Consider the following 15,855-nt stretch of genomic DNA (forward strand, 5'->3'; position numbering starts at 1 on the left):
ATTTTTTCCAAGTCATATTTCCTCCATATTTTGCATTTTTTTACAACAAAGTTATTGGGCAATTTTGGTAAATCCATTAAATATTGGAGGTTTTTCTAATGCTTAAAAAGACATAAAAAATTGTTGACGTAAGGATATATCAATACTCGGACCCACACATCTCAAGCATATTTGCATATCTTTTCTTAATTTTGAACATTCATAGCTATTTTTGGACTTCCTTTTTGTTGTATCTTCGATCAAAAATTAATTATTTCATGTCGTTAAAATTAACTTATAAAATTTAAGTTGTTCCACATTTCATTACTAAGAAAAAAATATTTATCAATACTATGGTTTCAATATTGCTCATTACTAAATATTTTAAATGAAATTTTAAATATTTGATCGAGTCTCAAATTTTCATCTATGCTACATAAATTGAGATAGAAATAATAAGATATATTATCTAAAAATTATATAAAAAGTATTATAAATAACAATGATTAATAATTTAAAAACCATACAAAAAATTGATAAACTCTCAAATTGTTATATGTTGTGTGCTACATAAATTAGGGGTGTGCATCGGTCGGTTCGGTTCGGTTTTAGGTGTTATTGGTTCGGTTTATCGGTTTTCGGTTTGTAAATATTTCAAACCGATAATCAAACCAATAACATATTTCTTATCGGTTTTTGGTTAATCGGTTTTTGGTACTTAACGGTTCGGTTTTCGGTTTAACCAATAAGAAAATACTCATATATATTATATACACGATAAGAAAATTTTCAAATAAACCATATGATTTTTCCAGCATTTGGCATGAAAGTAATAATCATAAAAGTAACAATCATTTTTCTTGCAAGTTTAGACACTAGACACATTCAAAGGAAAAAGTGTGAAAGTAACAATCGTTTAACCATTAACAAAAAGACTAGTAAATTTAGTATAGTCTTATTGGGTTATTGGTTTAACCATTAACAAAAATTATAAAACCGAAAACCAAACCAATAACCCAATAAAAAATTTTGCAAAACCGTTTAAAAACCGTTAGCCCAATAACCCAATATCAATAAACCAATAGTGTTTTTTTCGGTTCGGTTTATTGGTTAAATCGGTTTTTGCACACCCCTAACATAAATTGAGATAAAGAAAGTAACATATATAATTTGAAAATTACGTAAAAGGTACTACTATTAGTTACAATAATTGACAACTTAAAATATATCTGAAAACATATAAAAATTTGATTAACTTTGAAATAGAAAAAATAACATATATTGGGCTCGTGCTGGCACGGGCTCCCATATCTAGTTTACATAGAGAATCGCAAGCCTCTTTTTATTCCATGTTATGTCAATTAATATATATATATATATATATATATATATATAATAATTGACATTAAAATAAATATCATATTTTCTTAAATAATATAAATAAATATTATATCGCTAGACGCATGACATATTTATCCCATCTCATGAATAAATTAAGACTTCAAACTTTCAAACGAGTTTAAATTAAGAAATCTATTTGATTTTAGAAGTTTATGTAAAAAAAAAGTTTCAGGAATTAAATATTAGTCTTTTAAGTATAGATGATAATAACTTTGATCTATCTAAAGAAGATTTTAAAAGAAAATATTTGGATCGAAAGACATATATTAGAAAATTGGTTCAAAGAATATTTTATTATTCTGAACATACTCAAAATATTTTATTAGAGGAGCATATTAATGGTAAAAAAAATTTATGAATTAGCATATTAATGATTATACTTATATAGATAATTTTATTCCATTGTACATAAAATGCCAATGTATAGTATTATTTATGAAGTTAACAAAAATAGTGATAAAAGTATTGCCAACATGATTACTGCAGAATTTACCGATCAATTAAAAGGCTAGTGGAATAATTATTTAAGCTTTGAGTAACATAGAGAATTTTAAAAGCTATCAAATAAAAATAAAGTCATGAACAAGTAGTTCAAAATATTGTTTATACCCTAGTTCTAAATATTATAGAATATTTTTCAAGAAAACGATTGGATAACAATGAAACCATCATAATTATATTACAGAATTTGAGGTGTAAGACTATTGACACCTCTATTTTATTCAAATAAGACACAACGTTGTGGTAACTCAAAAAATAATAAATTAATTTAATTAAAAAGAATTTAAGGAAAAAATATTTTAGGAGTCGCCGCCTATTTTAGGATAATTAGGAAATCAATTAATTATTTAACAAAAAATGTTTATGAACCCAATAGATTCTAGGTAAGATTTCAAGTGATTCCGAAAAGAAAGTATTAGCATCCTTCAGAATCCTCAATTGTGGGTCCCGACTGAACACATTATTTCAAATTGAGGAGGAGATAAAGATAATGTACAAATATAATAAATATGTAGTATAAGCAAATATCAAAACAAAATAATTAATAATAATATAAGAAATGGCCTAATGTTTGTCTAACGTCAATAATATACATAACAATGAATAAAAAAATATTGTTCGAACTTTGTTCGAATAGCTTCTTCACGAAGCAACTTTGGTACCTGTAAAAACATCTTGTAAAAGTGTTAGTAATGGATAAATATGAACCAAAATAAATGAAAGAAATAATAACTCAAAAATAAACTCATCTTATTAATCTTGGAGGCCTTGAAAATCGACGGTAAGTTCTTCATCGATCAATTTTAAAAATATAATGTATATAAACTTAAACTAATATTTCTGTCTTTAAAAAGGGGAGGTTTCGAAAATCGACGGGGATATTTTTTCATTGACCATTTTAACTTGTTTGGGTTAATCACTTTAGTAATACAACAAAAATAAACGAAATCAAATTTAAGAATATAACATCCAACAAAACATTAATGAATACTTGATTAAATTAGTATTAACCATGAAAATGATCAACCCAAATTAGAAACATCTTTTTAACAAGAAACAAATAACTACAAAATCAAATTGTTAATAGAAAATATCTCAAAGAAAATAAAAAATATCGAATCTCTTTAAGAAATAACTAAAATAATCAAAAGCAAATACAAACGATAATAAATAATCACTATTAAAGCGAAATAATGGAGACAATAGCATAAAAACTAAAAATTAATATAAGCATAACACAACAATTATATCTAGGATAAGAACAAAACAAATCTAAAAAAAAAAACAATAATATAAAGAGAAACAAAAGAAAGATTTGTGTTATTGTTTGGAGATCATCAAGACGGATTTGCCGAAGACAAGGGTGAAGGTTACTTGTTTATTCAACGAAGTTCCGACAGAGTTTGAACAATGGTTGAGTCTGGTTCGCTGTTCAGAGCTCGTCGATTCGCTGGAGTCAGCGAAAGGAGAAGTGAATAGTAGTGGATCTGATTTTGAATTTGATGCTCTAATGGTGGTATTGTTTGTTGGTGGTGTGAGTGAATGGAAGAAGGAGGAGAAACGAGAAAAGAAGATGGGTAACAAGGTTGGAATCTTAATTAGGTGGAGCTCTCCGAGCTGATGGTGGTTTGAACTGTGTTTTGTGGCTGTGGAGGTTGGTATTCGCCGGAGCGGCGAAGGTGAGAAGGAACAATGGAGTTTTGGGGTTGTATGGTTCGGTAATTGGAGGCTATTTCACCAGGAAAAAATGAATTCTATGGTGTTAAAATGGATGAAAATAAATAGCGAAAATAAATTGGTGTGTGGTTTGTTGTTGCTCCAGTAGAGAAGAAGAGTAAAAGAACTAGATTGTTTGTGAGGTTTCTGGCAGTGGTGGACCAAAAGGAAAAAATGGAATTTGATTAATCTAAAAAAAAAAAATTCACTACCCTCTTTACTTTGGAACCAAGCACGGATTTAAATAAGAAATTTAAATCACCTTTTGCACAATATCATCGGCTCAAAATCGTGTGCCCAAAACCATTGGTTAATAAATATTTGTGTATGCGATTCTTTATTTGTATTTAAATGTATTTTTTGGACTGTGCTAAAAATATCAAAATGAATATTAACAAATGTAGCGAATAAAATGAATATTAACAAATGTACCAATGACATGTAAAAAATATAATTTAACAAAGAATCATGATTTAATCAAACTAAACAAATATTGTGAATATATTCAACCGACTGTGACCAAAACAATGTAATCAAAGTTGATCAACAAAAGTTCAAATATTATGAGAAAGAGGGATAATTATCGATAAATTGTATTAAAATTGCAAATCATGTAATTTGAACGATTTAACGAATAAAATACTTGGAAGTATTAACTTTAAAAATATTAGGCCAAAATTGAGTATCAACAACTTCCCCCTTTGTTTGATTAGGATCGATGTAAGAGATCATAGTAAAAAAAGTTGACAAAATCCAATTTTGGTTTAATAAACTTTGAACAAAATGACATGAGACGTTAGTAGAGCTTTTGAACAATACTCTACCTCCGTCAACGGGGCTCAAAATAATAAACAAAAAGGCAAGGATTGATCGAATACTAAAAACTCACATACCTTCGATGCTATTTTGAAAATTGTACAATGAAAAATTGTGTACCTCTTTGAAAGGAAGATGATTCAAATAACATGTCACTTTGAATGAGGTGACAATTTAATTTGTCTTTTGAAAGGCAGACGACCCAACTATAACATGTCAGTTTGAACGAGGTGAAAATCCAATGTGTCTCTTGAAAGGCAGACGTCCAACTTGAATGTGATAGGTCACTTTGAATGAGGTGACAACTCAACTTGAAAAAAATAACATGCAACTTTGAATGAGATGGGAACCCAACACATCTCTTGAAAGGTAGACGACCCAAATTTGTCACGACCCAACCCACCGGGACGTGCGGGCACCCAGTTTAACACCTAAGTAGGAGAACCATCACCATCATATCCCAATAGTTAAAACATGCGGAAACTTAACTTAAAATGGAGATAAATGAAATCATAATCTTTTTATAAATGAAAACCTTCTTAAACAAATTTGGATTAAGACTTGTAAAGTAATTAACACCCCAAGGATCTAGTTTAAACAGGTACAAGAGCTACTAAGAGTACAACATAACATAATAATGAAAAGACAAAGTTTTCACCATGCGGAAGGAAAAGTTAAAGCTGCTGGAGAACTCTTCGTCTTCATCTAATGAAACATCACCAACCTGTATCCAGACTATGCCAAAAAGGCATAGCAAGAGTAGTATTAGTACAAAACCACACATACTGGTAGGCATCATCGGTCAACCCGACGCCCACCACATAACATAAGAAAACAACTAGCAAGAATATGCAATAAACCACTCGCTTCTCCACCTTTACCCTCTCTCGAATACCTCAGAATTACACTAGCACCCTTATTACTAACCACCTTTTCAGTCAACTTACTCACTAGGTTCTTGATCTTAGCCTAACCATCCTAACGCATAGAAAAGTCCACGAATACAACTACAAGCATTTTGACTCGCCACTCACGACATACCCTTACCTTCTCTTCTAGGTTACCCTACCCTTGCCACATAGCACATTGCATCAAGCTTTCTAACCACCAACCACAAATTCCTTCCTCCAAGGTGAAATCCACCTAAGTAATTACATCCCATACACTAACCCCACTTCTCTCCCTTACAACACACGGACAACCTTTGCTCTCAATTATTACAACCCTTGAACCCTTGGCCTTCCCGATTCATTTAACAACGAGATACGTAACAAGTTTACTCAACATAAAAGAACAATCAAATATAAGTCCTCACAACCATATAACAACTCCGGAGAATTACAATATCAATTATCACGATCCTCAAGATACACAATTATGTCAAGTTATTGGTCCTCTCATGGAACCCAAACCCAAACTGTTAGCATACCAGAACGTGGTACCCGATCTAATGTTTCTGCCGAAATATGGCAACCAATCCAAGTTAGTGTGTCGGAACGCAACATCTGATCCATTCAACAGGCCACAATCATAAGCACAATCACAAGCACATTCACATAATCATACAACCAAGTCATGATTCATGGCGTTCATCATTCCTCTATCTCATTAATAGTATGATTAATAACACCACATTGCATACAAACCCATATTATAATGAAGCAAGAACACCATATATCATAAAATCATGAAATTACAACCATCACAATGAAATATTCATCAACATATATCACTTTAACAATAATTCGACCAACTTAGCCCTAGTTCATCACCTAAGGCTTCTTGCTATGATTAAGTCTTCTTTTATTCGGTGCATGAAGGCCTACGTATAAATTCTACCATTGATTTACATTATATTATGCAGTGAGCACATATTTATAACTACTCAATTAGCAAAACTTAGCCTACCTGGGCGCCAAGCAGCTGCTCCGACTTTTTGGCTTCGATTCTAGTTTCCGAATTTCGTGACGGTGATCTTGACCGAAAATTTGCTATCCACCGCGCTCCTTATGCTAGAAATCTCCTTCTCCTTCCTTCCCAAGCTTAGAGCAGTTTTTTGGGGGTTTCTCGAGTGATTTACGTCTAAATTAGGTATTTTAGGAAGAATGAGAAAATAAGGTTTCACGTTATTTACATTCTGTCTCGCCTATCTCACTCTGGCACCAACTTACCCTGCTGTGGCGCCGCTGCCCTAGCGGCATCTGGCCCGCCCTGGCGGGATAGTGGCTCAGTAACTTCTAAGGTTTTGCTTTTCCTAAATAACGACGGTTCAGGTCGTTACAATAGATACCAATTTACCCTTCGTTCGTCCCCGAACGACTAGTTCACGGATCATTACGCACCTTACCTCGAAGTATTTTAACTAACAACTCGGTCCATTACAAATCACGGATGGGGATGACTTTTCAAGTCTGGATCATGAAAGGGTCTATACTCAAGGGACCGGTTAGGGACATGACGCAACACCTGGAAAAAATTTTAGTCCCAAATTACACAGCTTGACCCCGCCAAGGCGACAACCCTTCCACTGAGGCGGGGCCGCTGTGGCGAGGATACTCCCACTAAAGCGGGATATCGGAAAACAGTAAAGAGGGAATGAGGAATGATTTCCTCATTTCTCCCTTTTTCCCTTACTCAAACTCTTTCAAAACCTCTCGATCACTTCTCTTTCGGATGTCAAATCAAAGGTAAACTTCTTGTTCCTTATGCTCTTTACTATAACACTTACTTAACTCTGATTGCATATTGTTAAACAATCGATTAGAAACAATTTTTGGGGGTCGATATTTGAAAATGAACATAGGTTGCTAGTTTGATAGAAAAACGTAGCATAGGCACTTCCCTTACGTCCCCAACGTCTCCATAATGTTCTGGGCGTAAGGATTTTGTAGAAACACAGTCGAATCGGTACAAAAATGTGTGGGGGAAGTTGAAGGGTCTCTTGATAGAAAACTCGGATTTGGGCACTATTTAGGGGTTATTTTGCTTAAATAATTGCATATTTTGATTATAGGGTAGTTAATATACTCTGATCTGCTAAAATTCTGTCGAAAATGGGGATTTTGGGACAAAGAGGTGCCATGATCGTGCCTTGTGTTCGTCCCAGATGAAGGCCGTTGTGGCAGCCTCCACCCCGCTGTGGCGGCCTCTATTATCCCTCCCTGGTGCATTATGGCCGTTGTGGCAAGATATGCCAGGCCAATGGCCTGCATTTCTTTTGATAGAAAATTTCTCCCTTTCCTTCTTAACCTTAAATTGTTTATTCCTATCGTGTTCTAACATAAATCTTCCATAACTTGCATGCTTATCTAATGGCATGTCTAAATGAAGAAGATTTGCCTTTCGTTCGATTTCCCGATGCCGCTAGTCGGGAAAGCTATCACGACAACCGAAATACAAAATTCTGCTGTGAGCGGGTTTTCTACTTACTCAGGCTGGAGGAAAAAACCCTGCTTTGTATGCTCGCTTGATGGAGTTCGGGTGGGTTCCACTGACCGGGGTTCCCCCTGCCGCACGTGCCGACTAGGTGAGGGAGTTCTATGCTATCCTGCCAACCGTCCGCTCAAATGATCCTCACCCCATCATTCGCATCCAGGGAGTTGACATCCCTCTGACTGTCACTGCTATAAATGAGGCACTAGAGTTCCCCGAGGTCTCGAATGCGGAGTACGAGGCCAAGCTGAGAAAGATGGATCTGGGTTGGCTGAGGGACACCCTGATTGAGCCTGGGCGCCGGGACCAGGTCTACTAGGCTACCACAAAGGGTATCACTAGCACGAACTGGTCACCGAATGCTAAGAGGTGGCTATACTTGGTTACTAGGAGGATCCGCCCATCGGGCAACCATATCGACGTGACATTTCCTCGGGATTTGGTGGTGGCGTGCGCCATACAGGGTATAGAGCCAAATGTGGGGGAACAAATTATCTCAAAATCGATGATGTTCTATCGGGGAAACAAAATGGCTTTCTTTCTACCGGGACATATCACCGCGCTGTGCAAACGGGCGGGGTGCCACTTCTTGACACTGATAAGGTACTTCCTATGTATCCCCCTTACCCTCTTTTGGTTAGGTCAGGTTCTACTTCTACGAGAAAAAGAACGAGGATGGACAGGGCCAACAGCAGTCAGGCGGCCGCAGAGTCGGACGATGAGGGAGGCGACAACACTCGTCCATCGGGTCCCAACCTCCCCACTCAGCTGCACAGGTAGATGAGGACTTAGCAGTTGTTCGGAGGAGAATGGGGTGCCCTATTGATGACACCACTCCTATTCCCCCTAGTAGTGCCCTAGAGCTTGAGATTCTCCGTCGCGAGCTGCGCTAGGAAAGGAGGAAGGGTCTAGCGAGAAACTGTCTGCTGGTTCGGATCTAGAAGGCGGTGAAAATCATGTTCACTTGCATCTCCCTCGGGCAGGAGATTCCCATAGTGGATAAGAGATATCTCTATCCGTTCTCTTACCTAGAGGAGGCCATGACAGGCCTGGTGCCCCCGGAGCATCTAGACTCTGACACCGACACCTCTCAGTCCCAGGGTTCCTGATTGTTTGTTCGCCCCTTTTTGGGATTGTACTTTTGGACAGACTTTGTTTTTATCTTTTCGCCTTTTTTTTTTGTAAGCACATGGATGCTAGTTTTTGCTATCTGGTACAACAAATATTTAATTTCTAAGGTTATGACTTACTGTTCTACTGCTGAGTACTGATTGAATTGCATAGATTAGCCTGGATACTATTTGGGGTCCTTATTGGGTAACTTGGAAAAGCAGGGGAGGGAGGCTGAGGTTCTGCTTTGCCTCATCCCGCTCTGGCGAGAGAAATCCCGCTCAGACGGAACCAAAGTTCGGGCCAAGATTTTTCTGGGTTTTTTTTTTCTCTTTCCTAAATTTCACGGGTTCCCAGCTTTACCAAACAATTTTTTGGATATTTCTCTAAGCTAGGAAAAATCCTAGACTACTCCAAGTCAAACCCACGATATATGAGTCAATCTGTTCTTATTAATTCAGCACCATAACCCACACATCCCCAGGATACATCCAGACACTCACACGGTTATTACACCAGCGCGAGGCACGTTCAGATCTTCCTTACGAATTACCTCGTAGCTTTATCTAAGCCCTTGCATCGAGCTCAGTCGGGATCTTCTTTTCACCACAAGTTTCACGAAACTCAAGCAGTTACAACTCGCATAACTTCCACAACTAGGCCAACTATTGCACATATCAAAGTCTGGACACACATTTATTGCACTTAATCATATCATTACATTCAAACAAATACAACTTTCACATTCACAGTTAATTTAGACAACCAAAAGGCACACATTCACAGACAAGTCTAATTTATTAGTTAGTTCGCTCCATGGATGACCATTACTGGTCATCTATGCACTTACACCGCCCCTAGGCCAGTTACCAATTGGAATCTTCTCTATTCCAATTTGCTTGCTTATGTCCCTTCAGTCGTAACCACGATGTCTAGTTCACTTTGTTGAGATACCAATTGGACTCAACTCATACCACAAACGACACTCGCAAGAGAGGAGAGAAAAGGTGGAACAACTTCCTAGAATGCTTCCTAGCCTCCTGAAGATTAGATGTGGACGTCAACACACTAATCCGCAAGAGTCTATTCCACATTTTACTCTTGTACAGGGAGACAAGTAACTTGGGCTCTGATACCAATCTGTCACGACCTAACTCACCGGGCCGTGCAGGCACCCACTCTAACACCTAAGTAGGAGAACCCTCATATCCCAATAGTTAAAACATGCGGAAACATAACTAAAAACAGAGATAAATGAAATCACAGTGTTTTTATAAATGAAAACCTTCTTAAACAAATTCGGGTTAAGACTTGTAAAGTAATTAACACCCCAAGAATCTAGTCTAAACAAGTACAAGAGCTACTAAGTGTCACGACCCGAGAGCACCCCCTAGTCGTAACACGGCGTACTCGACCCCGAATGGGTCTAATTCAAGCCTCTTAGCATTCATAACATTAGATACATAGAAATAGTGTGGAATTTAAAACTTTTCTTTAATAAATCCAACATCAAAAGACATTTATAAAGCAACGGAATACTAAGTCTCACATGGCCATCTTAGACAAACTTTAACAAGATAGGGTCCTCGTCCTTTACAATCGAAGTCTTAACAAAGTCTTAAACATAAAAACTAGAAACATAAAATCCTTGTCCTTGACATATAAGGACATACCAAAAGAGGTCTTGAGAGAACTCTAATCCCAAGCTTCCCTAGAGAAAGCAATCACTTGCCGAAACCTACACTTGTAGTAAAAATAAGAAAATATGGGTTAGCACACAAAAATATACTAAGTATGATGACCATGCAAAAACATGCTTTAAAAGGGACATTTGTTTGAAAGTCATGCTAGTATGTCATTTTTGATAAAACTTCATAAACATGATAATAGAGGCATAATAATCAACACAACCAACATACAAGTCCTTTATCATAATATAGACATGTTCAACACATATAACCCATTTTCTTTACCTTTAGCCTTTCACCTCAAGTAACCCTTAGACAACACCTTGTGCAATGTATGGATAGCGTCCCATACCACCACTCGCACTAAGGTACCACCTTAAGATCACTAAAAGTGAACTTACCATTCATCCTTTCCACCTTTACACAATAAAGCATTTAAGAGACATAAACATTATATGAATCACATCATCACATTAAGACCAACATCTAAGACAACTCTAAGTCATACTTGTGCAATGTGCAAGTAGCATCCCATACTACTACTCACACTAAGTACTCCTTTGAAGTCACCATAGTTAAGACACATTCATAAAGAATAGACATGACAAGTAAGTATCTCATAATACAATCCAAGTATAACATGCATCTTTACATTTAAGTATTTAAACCAACATTGTTCATTAGATTCATTTAGGACACATTCATGCATTTAGAGGACTTTCATGCATTAATTTTGGAAAACCAATATGCATTTTCAAACATAGAAGACAAGCTATAATCACAATACACTCATAACATAGTAATATAAATACCTTGGCAACCTCTAAGAACACTTGTGCAATGTATGGTTGGCATCCCATAATACCAACCTTACTAAGCATTCCTTGAAGCCATTTATTCATTTCCATAATCTTCAAGCTTACCATAATCCATAGTCATAAATGAGGAATTATACAAGTACATGAACTAAACATAAGGAAAGTCATCTATAACACCTTCTATTCATTATACATACATAAATTCATATCTCATTATACCATAAGGAAACCATTCCATAACATCCTAATATGTCTACTTGTGCAATGTAAAAGTGAAGTCCCATACCCCCACTCCTACTAAGTAAACCCATTAAGAAGTCATAGTATAGTTCCTATCATATTCATTATCTTATTTCTATTAGGGAATATTAGCCATAACCGACATAGACCATGTGAGCTACATGGAATCCGATGTCATATAACCCCACACCGAAAGAAGGCGTTCTTACTTGTCGAAGGTAGAACTAATTATATTTAGCTTCTAAGTGGATCCACTAGCTAAGTCCTATGTTTGACACATAGTTATGGGATAGGGAGATTGCTACTAGAAACCCAACCTATTGCATTAGCGGAGGAGCTTCCATCTCATGAGTTTACTATAGATGACCCAACCTATTGCATTAGCGAAAGGGCCTTTTCCTCATTGTCCATATCCACTCGGTACTAGGCATTATTTCCTAATTATACATAATTAGTATCGAATTGTATCTACATGTGTGAAGGCATACTTTACCCTTCGTTCAATACAACTCACTAAAGTAGCTCATATATTCATTTAGGTGAGAACTACCTTTCACCTTAGAATCAACATTAGTATGTGAGAATAACTATCACACTAAGATCATATGTTCTCATGAGAATGGACTTTCAATCAACACAATATGATCAAAATGGTTATGTACATTTCATGCATAATGATGTGTAAAGGTGCATATAAGAACTATACTTTCAATTAACACCATTGATACACCATAATCATGTTTATGCATGGTGTGTGTGTAATTGTCCTTGCAATGATACAAACAACAACATTATCATCCTAGACACTTCATTCATAATTAAGTGTAAGGGCAAGGGAAGAATGACCTTTCAACAATACCACAATATACACAATATTCATGTGACCTTCAACTTCCAAGTAAATCATGAGTTCACACACAAGCTTGTCGACATACACAAACCTTCACAAAATGCCCTTCAAGGGTTATGGATCAACTCATCCCAACATATAGCAATAGCACAATAGATAAGGGAATACTATGATCCGACAACTCATCAATACATTAATCACATCATGATTGACACTTTATACTTCACATATTCATCAACATGCACATAATATCATGATCAAGTCAAATCATGTTTAGAAGCATTACCCTAAACCAATTCGAGTCTAGGTGATCTAGTCTAAGGCATTAAATTTATCATTCTTAGAGGATCACATTTAAACCCTCAATTGCCTCTTTCATGACATAACCCTAGAATCTTAGGTTAATCAAGAATACATGTAGAATTATACTAACATCAAGTAACTACATCATAATTAAACACCTCCACTTTTCAAGTGGATCAACATCTCTAACACAAGTCTACTACAACAAGCACTTGGGTCAAACTTGCCCTTTCAAGGCTATGATCACAAATCCTCAATTCACCATAATTAGTCATAGATGATGATACAAGTCAAGAATCTAAATCAATTTAGGCATAAATCCATCAACATTCATTCATAATCAACAAACCCACTTCATAAGGCACAATTTAGGAATTGATAGAAATCATGGGTTCATAGAGTATTTTCATCTTAAATCGTCAATTAAACATCAATATAATCAGAGTTTATCATTTGAAAACGTTTGATGCAAAAACCCATGAGGTTGAGTGAAACTTAGGGTTTTTCATGAAACTTGAAACCTTTGAAACTTCTTTGAAATTGACTCTAGGGTGAAAAATAACCCTAGAAGAAGGATCACCATACCTTTTACTTGAAGAATCCCACGAAAATCTACCCAATAGCCTTCCTCTTCAATCCCTAAGTCTTCTTCTCCTCTTGGTCTTTAATGGAGTTCTTAGAGAGAAGATATTTTGGGAGAGAGGGTTTTGATTTGGGTGTTTTGAATAAAGGAGTAAAATGAAGTGTTTTAGGACTAGAAACTATTTATATTTATGATATAAACAACATAAAATCAACCCCACATAATAAAACATTAAAACAAAATTACTTAAAACCCCTCAATTGGGCAGCCCCGTCAGGGAGCAAGTCCACTCCTACGGACTGTGAAAGGGGACCACAACACGTGAAGGTACCCGTGGTCCTCTTGGGCAGTGTCTCCTTGTTGCCTTGCCAATCCTAAGATGTTAAGGCATCTTCACAGACCACTTCACGGTCCGTGGTCAAGGCCACTAGCCGTGAGAGTGCCCATGGTCTTGGGGCAGAAGCTTGGCCTCAAGGCCTTGCCTCCCAATTGCCCAAGTGATCTTCACAGACCACTTCACGGTTCGTGGTAAATACCACTGGCTGTGAAAGTGGGCGTGGTCATGAGGCAGTACTTGTTCAAGGTTGGGCAGCCTTGGCCTTTTTCTTAAGCCTTGCCCCTTTGGCTTGGCACTTGCCCTTTCAACCCTGAACCAACATTAAGAAGAGTCTTTCAACTACGGAGTATATCACGTACCTTGACATTGACACTCACGATTAGGCTCTAGTTCATCCTACCATTTTATGGGTTGCTACACTAAGAGTACAACAAGACATAATAATGAAAAGACACAGCTTCCACCATGCGGAAGGAAAAGTAGAAGTTGCTGGAGAACTCTTCGTCTTTATCTAATGAAACATGACCAACCTGCATCCAGTCTATGCCAAAAAGGCATAGCAAGAATAGTATCAATACAAAACCACATGTATTGGTAGGCTTCATCAGTCAACCCGACTCCCACCACATAACATAAGAAAACAACTAGCAAGAATATACAATAAACCACTCGCTTCTCCACCTTTACCATCTCTGGAATACCTCAGAATTACACTAACACCCTTACTACTAACCACCTTTTCAGTCAACTTACTTACTAGGTTCTTGATCTTAGCCTAACCATCCTAACACATAGAAAAGTCCACGAATACAACTACAAGCGTTTTGACTCGCCACTCACGACATGCCCTTACCTTCTCTTCTAGGTTACCCTACCCTTGCCATATGGCACATTGCATCAAGCTTTGTAACCACCAACCACAAATTCCTTTCTCCAAGGTGAAATCCACCTAAGTAATTATCTCGTACACTACCCCCACTTCTCGCCTTTCTAACACACGAACAACCCTTGCTCTCAATTATTACGACCATTGAACCCTTGGCCTTCCCGATTCATTCAACAACGAGATACGTAACAAGTTTACTCAACATAAAAGAACAATCAAATATGAGTCCTCACAACCATATAACTCCACTCATGGAACCCAAACCCAAACTGTTAGCATACCAGAACGTGGTACCCGATCTAATGTTTCTGCCAAAATGTGGCAATCGATCCCATATTTATGCCAAAACGTGGCAACCGATTCAACTTAGTGTGTCGGAACGCAACACCCGATCCATTTAACAAGCCACAGTCACAATTACAATCACAATCACAAACATATTCTCATAATCATACAACCAAGTCATGATTCATGGCATTCATCATTCCTCTATCTCATTACAAATAGTGTGATCAATAACGCCACATTGCATACATACCTGTATTATAATGAAGCAAGAACAACATATATCACAAAATCATGAAATTACAACCATCACAATTAAATATTCATCAACCTATACCACTTTAACAATAATTCGACCAACTTAGCCCTAGTTCATCACCTAAGGCTTCTTGCTATGATTAAGTCATCTTTTGTTCAGTGCACGAAGGCCTACACATAAATCCTACCATTGATTTACATTATATTATGCAGTGAACACAGATTTATAACTACTCAATTAGCAAAACCTAGCCTACTTGGGCGCCAAGCAGCAGCTTCGAGTTTTTGGCTTCAATTTTGGTTTTCGTACTTCGTGATTGTTATCTTGACCGAAAATCGGCCATCCACCGCGCTCTTTACGCTAGAAATCTCCTTCCTTTCCAAACTTAGAACAGCCTTTTGGGGGTTTCTCGGGTGATTTACGTCTAAATTAAGTATTTTAGGAAGAAGGAGAAAATATGATTTCACGTTATTTACATTCTGTCTCGCCTATCCCACTCTGGGGCCAGCTTACCCCGCCGTGGCGCCGCCCCGCTCTGGCAGGACAGTGTCCCAGAAACTTCCAAATTTTTGCTTTTCCTAAATAACGACGATTTGGGTCGTTACAGAATTTGAATGTGATACATCACTTTGAATGAGATGACAACCCAAC

At 36.8% G+C, this 15,855-nt stretch overlaps 1 protein-coding gene across 2 annotated transcripts in view; it reads right to left on the reverse strand.

Moving 5' to 3' along the window:
* Positions 1 to 15,855, reverse strand: part of LOC125876926 (pre-mRNA-processing protein 40A-like) — a 1,068,087-nt gene that overhangs the window by 39,197 nt on the left and 1,013,035 nt on the right. The gene's annotated exons all lie outside the window — the stretch shown is intronic.

Source organism: Solanum stenotomum, chromosome 9 (genome assembly GCF_019186545.1).
Source record: "Solanum stenotomum isolate F172 chromosome 9, ASM1918654v1, whole genome shotgun sequence".
Classification (NCBI taxonomy): domain Eukaryota; kingdom Viridiplantae; phylum Streptophyta; class Magnoliopsida; order Solanales; family Solanaceae; genus Solanum; species Solanum stenotomum.